This window comes from Diplotaxodon limnothrissa, linkage group LG15 (assembly GCF_057381915.1).
Source record: "Diplotaxodon limnothrissa isolate DT_005_m linkage group LG15, D_limnothrissa_male_GT1.1, whole genome shotgun sequence".
Classification (NCBI taxonomy): domain Eukaryota; kingdom Metazoa; phylum Chordata; class Actinopteri; order Cichliformes; family Cichlidae; genus Diplotaxodon; species Diplotaxodon limnothrissa.
Window position 1 is genome coordinate 998,126 of NC_140610.1, and position 8,958 is coordinate 1,007,083.

Here is an 8,958-nt window from a genome sequence, read left to right on the forward strand (position 1 = left end):
TCGTCTCCTCCTCAGATGGTGATAGGTTTGTAGCTTGAACCTATTCGCTGGAACGTTGAAGACAATATAATTACACAGCAAGCAAGACACGAGTAGGCAAAGTTCTTCATGTTTCTCGTGCACGGGAGAGAACCGGACAAACGCCGTTCCTTCGCTTGACCCCAGTTGCTCTCGTCCGCTCCCCCGTAACACTGCTCTTTTATTGAGGTTACATGAATATGCATAGGTTCATTAACATACGACATATACATACACACAAAGAGTACCTTGCCTTTGTGTGTGTGTGTGTGTGTGTGTGTGTGTGTGTGTGTGTGTGTGTGTGTGGTCAGAGTGTGACCGCATAAATGACAACTCTAAGCATATATGAGTAGATATTTCTAAGCATAAATAACAATCACCAATACAAAACCTAACAGATGGTCTCGTCAGCACTGAGCTGTTATAAATGTGTCTCTATCAAAACTTCTATCATTTCTTTAACTCTGAACTGTTTCAATGAGCCTGATCGATAATCCAAACAGACACACTTATCTGCCTCATCGGTGCTCTAAAACATTTTGTGTGCTAATTGGATAATCTCATCCTTTTAGATTCTGGGAGTGCTCTGCACAGCTTACTGACCCTTCCTCGGTCCACTGCACACACTAATTACGTTTGCTTAAATCCTGGGAACCAGTATCACTGGCATGAGGACACACACCCAGCTCACTGTGAGGTCGAAAACAATAAAGCAACATTTGAACGTCATGTAACAGCTGGGGTCCTTGATACAGGCCTAATTGAGACATTTGCTATCTTCAGACCTTTCCCACTGTGTTTTAAAGGTAAGTGACGGAGCTCCCACCAGCCAGTGGACAACGTCACCGTGGCTACACCCATCTTTTATATTTGATCTCTGTGTATGATGTTGTTCCCTTTAGATTTAGTTGAACTCACCATCTTGAAAACCTAGAGGATGGAGCTTTGTGGGATACACTGTAGCCCAAATCAGGACCTTTTCTCAACCTTACATAATAAAAGAAAAGCAAATAACAAGTGAAGTCTAAATTTAAAGGCGCTCTGTCTTCAGACTGAAAGTCAGATGTACTTGGAGCGATGTCTACCCCACACGCGGCCCCATTACAGTCAGCATTCATCAGTCCTGTTAGTTCTTCTCAATTTCTCATGTGAAGAGTGCCTGCTTGTGTCGTTTCTGACATTAGGAACAAACGACTGGCATGTGTCACATTAATGATGTCCGGTCCCACTCTGTTAGTCCATTAAGGCCTCAGTCACGGGCTTAGAGACTGGTCAGTGACAAATGAGTATGTATTACCTGACTGGTTGCTGAGTGGTTGCTGGAGATTACTGGCAGTCGCCACAGTCACCTGCAAACAACCCAGCCGCATGTAGTGAAGCTTGACCAAGTGTGATGCTGACTGGAAACCACTTAGTGAGTAGTTGCCGAGGCTTGTAGACAAGTTGCCATTCCCCATGCAAGCTAGGAGTGCAGCCAGAAAGTGAAACTAAGCAGAGTCTTTGATCGAAACTTAAAGTGTGGTGTGACGTAGAGAGCACCTATATAAATTATTATTATTATTATTATAAATATCTAGGCTTCCGTTTGTGCTTCAGACCTGGGGTTGTGTGTTCAGGTCTCCATATCCCAGATATGTAAAATAAAGATCATTTTTAAAGTAAAAGGACCACTTTTGAGCCGTGTCTTTTTTGGCCGTAAAGAATCCAAAACAACCAAATTTAATACAAGCAAACCTGTATACCAGTTGGCAATTTAGCAACTTCCTGCAACCACTCACACCAGTGATGTGTGACTAGGTTCAACCAGATGCAACCAGTTGGGGAATACTGTTTATTTTCTAGTGACCAGTGGTTTCCACTCAGTCTTCAACCAGTTTGCTATAAATTAGAATCCCATTTAATATGATGGTGAATTGATATTAAATGATGCTAAACACTGCCAGCACTAGTGCTAGCTGATAACTCCCCGAGCTCCACCTTTTCCTCCAAATGTGATCACATCAGCAAAACCGAGATAACACAAATGCTAAACTCAAAGCTTTAACATGTTCGTAAACAGCTGAAACTACCTAAAAATTATTTTATTGTCTTTTGGCTTTTTATCTGGATGCACTAACAATTAAAGGTGCTGGATGTGTTTCAAGCTGTGCCAGTTGCCTGTTGAACGTTTACTCAGACAGAAGCAAATGAGCATATTTCCCAAAAAGTGTCTGTCTGTCCGTCTACAAATGAGCCTGTCAGCAAGCCTGAACGTCCGTCTCCACACAGAGACACGTGTCCTAATGAGACAACCCGCATTACCGAGGAAGACAGATAGCTCATTATACTGCAGTGAGCTCAGGCTCACCTGGCCACCCTGACACGGTTCCCTGAGGGACAGACAAGGACAAACACATGATTTTGCACAGCACACACACACTAATCAAGCAGTAAACGAACTGCTTTGCTGCACTGTTGTAATGCACACGCACACAGGACACACACAGCTGCTTCTCATATTATGAAGCCACCCAGGTTGCAGATCAATGCACTGCTTCCTGCAGGAGTAAGAGTGTGTCACTTCGAGTTTGGGAGAGAGACAGAGGGTGGAAACATTTGGGGTGGTGTTTGTTAGGTATTTTAGTACCATGGGAGCATTTACTGGATATTGTTTTATAGTGACATTATACAGGAAAACTCTGTCATTCAACAAGGTTGAAATACCACAGAGATCACTCCCTCAGCTACATTAGTTTCTTAATCTTTTAGACGCCTGTTGAAGGCCAAATGGTTTGTTTCAGATTTCACTAATGAAAGAACTCTTCGTTTTGTGCCTTGAAAATATGTCGCTGAGATAATCACAATTGTAGCTGAACTAATAAACTACACAAAGGATGCTTCTTCACCCAAGGGCAGGAAGACGCTGCCTTATCTTGGTCTGTACTGGTTTAAACTGATAATCTGCTGTCTCATGAATTTTACCCTCTATATAAACTGTTGTACTTGTGAATAAAGTTGAGTCACTTTGGGAAGACAATCTAAAGCAGTCTCTGTTTTCTTGTTCTCCCAAGCTGCTCCCGAGCTGCTCGTACTAACACGCTGAATGGCATGCTTGAATATTACTTGAGAATATATTTGACTGTGTTACAGACTAAGGGACATTCTCTGCTGATAGGTGAAGGTACATTCTCTGCTGATAGACGTCCACGCCTCGGAGGAAGCCGATCCACGGAGTAGGCCCTGGAAACCGTTTCCTTCAGTGTTGGTGGGAAATTTTGCTGACAGCTACCTTATAGGCTGTTGAGGTTTTTCATTATCCGACTGTATGATATTCACTGAATTTGAATCTGTGCTCCTTAATTGGTAGAGTCTTAAACAAAGAAAAAAAGCAAACAAGCCCCCAAACAACAGCAGCGAGCACCGATTGCTATCAGAAAATGTATATCCCCCAACTAGTCGGCAGTGTTTCCTGTAAGTCGCTGCTCTGGCTGGTTGAAATCTATTGAAGGTTCTGCACCTTCTTCTTGTCCTGGTGGTTGCTTTGTTTGTTAGCAGTGTGAATGTAGTTTGGCTGTAAACACTTGCTAACTATTAGCTGAGCGGTAGTAAAACGAAAGAATGAGGTGCACTTACTTACTTTCAAGGAAAATGGTCCACGTTTGCAGTTTGTGTCACACTGTTCACGGTTTCACTATAACTCAGAGATTATACAAAACCACCACCTGTGTGGCAGCATGCTAGTGACCAAAGCAATCACATGTACGTTTTTGCCAACCGGTCAAGGAATACACATATTTTCTCAGGCATGTTTGGGTCGCAAGGAAAAAACGGGGCTCACTGAGAGGTCTCTAGGCCCATGTGACCGGAGCTTTTGGCTCATTTTCCCAGCCATCAACCTCCAGCAACCTTTTATCACTAGTCACTGAATATTAATTTTGCCCTCATGACCGATCCAAATGATTCTGGATCAGTCTCATTTGAGCCTCCATTGAGACCATTGTTACATGCACAATGGGCGACCGTGGCTCAGGGGGTTGGGAAGCGCATCTGTAACCGGACGGTCGCCGGTTCGATCCCTGGGCTCTCTGTCCTGGTCGTTGTGTCCTTGGCCTACCGCCTACTGGTGTTGGCCAGAGGGGCCGATGGTGCGAAATGGCAGCCTGGCTTCTGTCAGTCTGCCCCAGGGCAGCTGTGGCTACAACCGTAGCTGCCTCCACCAGTGTGTGAATGTGAGAGTGAATGAATAGTGGCATTGTAAAGCGCTATATAAATCCAATCTATTATTATTAAATCTTTGCCTTGACCACTTGCAGAGAGTCAGGTAAAAGAACTGATGCTATTCATGTTTTACGCTAAAGATGGAGCTAACAGCCAGGTAGCTTAGCAAGGAGACCTGAGAGTTGACTGACTCAAAAAACTGACAAGTATGAAACTCATTCATAAATTCTTGGTTTTATTGGCTGCTTCAATAACAATACAGCTAAGTGGGAATTAGCACTGAGCAGAGCCACGCTAGATGTTTCCTTTTGTTTCCGGAAATTGTGCTAAGCTAAGCTAGCATTGTCAGCATGAATGATTTGTCATATTTTAGAATATTTAATATTTTTCAGCACTTTAACATTAAAATGACATTCAGTTACTTATTGATTGATAAAAAAAGAAAGATTGTATCCGACTGTGTGTTTCCTCAGGTCTGAAGAGGTTTTCTTCCTGAGAGGCTTTAAGCCTCGTGGTAAAAGTAATATTAGGGCACTTTTCTGGTCAGACTTAGAGTAACGAACACTGATTTGATAAAATTTAAATAAATGAATTGGTTATTCTAAATTTAATATACAGTGCTTTATGTCTATAGAGTGAAGCACAGCACAGTATGAATGCATGGCTTGTAGCTAAAGCGTGTTTACTAACCTCTATATAAATGTGCCACGTACATTTTTATTTCATATTCTTTCTCAGCATCACTAAATCATATTTATTTTGTAGTTTAGCTGCATAGGTCATATATAACCACTTTCTCCTCCAAATCCTTCTCATCTCACTGAATTTGTTGTTTAGGAGATCATTTCTGAGAGTCGATTAAATCTGTATAAAACCTTCTTATCTTATTATCGTCCTATTTCAAAACGTTCTCTGAAACTGATCGGCATGGTCTGCACATGTCTCGCTCAACACAAACACACATATTCTTTCAGCTGTGATTTGTACTTGAGCTGATATTTGCTTTTCTAACAGCAGTCGTCTCATTTCCATTTTTCACAGCACTGAGCTCAAGAAGAACGTTTTTTTGTTTCCATGGGAGCAGAATTTCATGTACTACTTGTAATTGTATTTCTTGTTTCTAATATTATAATATTAATAATAATAACTCTGTACTTGTGTCATCACTTAGCATTGTTCATAGCAAACACCAGGATTGATCAGACTCTCGGAGACAAAACATTCCTCTGACATTGGTTTTGTCTTCACAGATTGTTGTCCGTGAAGGTTCTCAGTCATCCAGGTCATCGTAGCCCTGTGGGAGTGTCCCCCAAGAGGGACAATAGGGCTTAGATCTGGGATCTCCATTTTCCACCATTTGAGACTAGAACTGAAGAAGCTTTTCGGACGAGAGGTGAAACGTCTTCAAGCAACTTAAAGAAGTCCAGACGCTTTTCTTTCCGAGCTCCTTAGACTCGACAGATTGTTGTACTGTTATGTTTTTCTGCTCCTAGAAAGCTGCTATGCATGCATATTAATCAATTCACTGGGAGATTACTGCTACAGCAAAGAAACTGCAGACTTAAACCTGATCAACCAGACAAATCTGAACTTCTGACGGTTCTGAGCACATTTTAAATTCAGACCCTCGCCTGTATGACTCTGCCTTATGCACAAACACATCAAAACACCCTCCATTTTCTCCCCGGTCTCTCTGTCTGCCTCTCCTTCCTTAAATCAGACACAAAGCTGCATTTGGACATATGGAGAATCAATAATAAATGATGTCTCACGCTCTACACTTTGACGATACACTCGGTTCTCTCCCTTTCTGTCGCCTATCAGCAGGAACCTTTGCCGCTGCATCATCACTCTGCCTTCCTCACCCTCACCCTGTTCCACCCCACGGACACGCTTGAATACACGCACATGCAGGTACTGCTCATTCATGCCATGAAAGTTAACCTGAAGAACCCAAAGTGGCACACAGTGCAACACAGATGTGTGCAGCCGTGTGTCTGGCGCTGCAGACTTACCCCCCTCTGTACGGCGTCTTCTCCGCTGCTGATGTTGAACCGGTGACTACGGTTACCCCGTCTGGCTGCAAGGATGCAGGCGCCAGGCAACAGCATCAGCAACAGCATCGATGCTGCCTCCATGACATCACCATGGAGACGCCTCATTGGTCTGAGACGCTGCCAGCATCTGATCCTTTCAGCCAATGGGAGCAGACAGGAAGGATGGTGGGGAGGGACGTCAGCTCTTTGTGTTGTACTGCAGGGTGGGTGGTGGAATCAGTGTTTTAATGTATGGTGCAGGAGTGTGTGTGTGTGTGTGTGTGTGTGTGTGTGTGTGTGTGTGTGTGTGTGTGTGTGTGTACTGTGCATGAGAGAGAGTTCAGGGAAGTAGTGTGAGAAACTGGGGGAGCTTTGTCTCAGCATGAGGCCCAGATAGGAAGCACGCAGAGCTCTAAATTATTTAGATCCTAACTGTAAATACAGGAGCGAGAAGAAAATCTCGAGCACATGCCGTGTATCACACATAGTTGTTATGGCAAGTATTATTATAACCACAAATACCAGTTCTTCTAAAGAGGAGACTGGGGGAAAGCCTCGTAAATGCTGTTATTTTCCAATGTTTCACTGCTGTAATCTACAAACAATATGTACCTGCTGCATATAAGCTTTTAATCATACACCTGTGCTCTTCCTATTTGGCATTAAGGCCTTCTAGCAGTGCTCCTAGTGTAATATCCACAGCATTTTATTCCTGTAGAGGTTAACAGCACATTCTGGGCAAAGAAAAAAATTCTGTGTTGCAGTTTAAGGTTGTATTGCAGCCGACTGTAAATGTTAGTTTACAAGCATCGCCGTTCAGCTCCACTGTATTCACAAATAAAAGTACATGACAGTATATTTACAGTTTTTCACGTTTTTCAAAATGTATTAAATTTTTACAGGGGATGTTTACAGCTACTGTACTTTACGCATGTTTTACTGTAATGCAGCCGCTCTGTGATCGCTGCTTCTATCTTTGAACCTCAGTATAGTGATCTGTATCTGCAGTCTCAGGCTGAACCACTTAATGCAAAGTAACATTAAATTACACATTTTTCTTTCATGTTTAAGGAAGGTTAAAGGTTTTGGGCGTGTCGTTTATTGATATACTGAAAAGTAAAAAGGACAGGGTGGCTTTGTTAGCTTAGCGTTAGCTTGGCGATCTGATAGCCACACTACTGTATGTGATGACATCATTTCCACTTGACTGTAATGTTTTTTTCTGTATAATGTTTGGTTCAAAGATAAAGTTTTTACAAATGTTGCATATGAGAAAACACTGACAGTCGTACTGTAATGTGTGATTGTGATCTCAGACTCCTAATGTTTTTTATCCATATCAGATCACATGACGTTGTTACGTTGCCAACCAACCACCTAAAATCGCACTTTTGACTGCACTTTATATACACTGGGTTACTGTAGCAGACAGTGCCACGTGATTATGCAACTTTTAACACCTTTTACTGATATGACCCTTAAGCGGTGTGTACACTACTCTCTGTGGCCACACCTACAAATGGCAGCTAGCTTCCAGTTATCACTTTTTGTAGCATTTCTTCAATTTAACACCTTATAAAAGCATAGTATGATTTTCATAACAAACAGGATCAGTAATTTATAGTCACAATTTATACGTGAACTCTTGTGACAACATCATGTTGCCTAGCAACCACCTACAAACCAGCTAAAATGACCCATTTGTTGCATTCATGTACCTACACCATCCTTTCATTAATATCATATGATGCAATATGCTTGATGCTTCGTTAGAATATTTTAATACATTTTGTTGAGACGAATCGTGACAAAGCTCTGTTGTTGGATCCCGGCAGCCACAGACTGCCACAGTGACCGTTGTGTTATTACTGGCCTAATGTGACACCAGAGTCGCTCTGGAAAGGCCTGCGAATCCCAACGTGATGTTAAACGCTGTTTGCAGAGTGTTATTGCACTTGGTCTCACAGTAGCTCTGCTGCAAAGCTGGCATGATCGTGTGTTTGGAAAAGCTTGGAGCTCATCTGCGTTTTTCCCCGGGGGAACACCACTCCTACTAAAGCTCCCACTCAAACTTCTTCCTGTAGTGGATCTGAACGCCTGTTAGCAATGCTTTTGTTATAGAGCCTTGAGGCGACTGTTGTTGTGATTTGGCACTATATAAATAAAATTTAATTGAATTGAAATTATAGCTGATTCGGACGATGTCAATAACAACACAGCTGTTTTAAATAGCTATGCTGTCAAGACATCAGAGTAATAAGGAAGGCTTGACAGTAGCAAAATAAAATGTAAAAGAACAGGGCTTAAGGACAGGACAGTGAATACTGAGAAAACCCTCTGCTGATGCAGCTCACACAAGCAACATGATGTCACCACGGCGTCCACCAGCACATGAAAGAGCTCACGGCGCAGCAGGAGAGAGAGCGATATGCATGAGGTCACATTAGGGCGTGTCCCGCTGTCGCTGTCTCCTCTTCTCCCCTCACCGTGCTGACTGTAAACCAACGTGTGACACTGGACATCACACACATCCTGGAAATGAGCTCATCAGGGGAGGGGAGAGAAAAGAGACACAGAGAGGAGTAAGGAGTGGTGGAGGAGACACCCTCCAACATCAAACAGATTATTTCAGTGATTCTGGGGGAACAAAGATAAGAGGGAGGGCCCGAGCAGGGGGAAAACAAGAAGTGCCAAAAAAAGAGGGGCG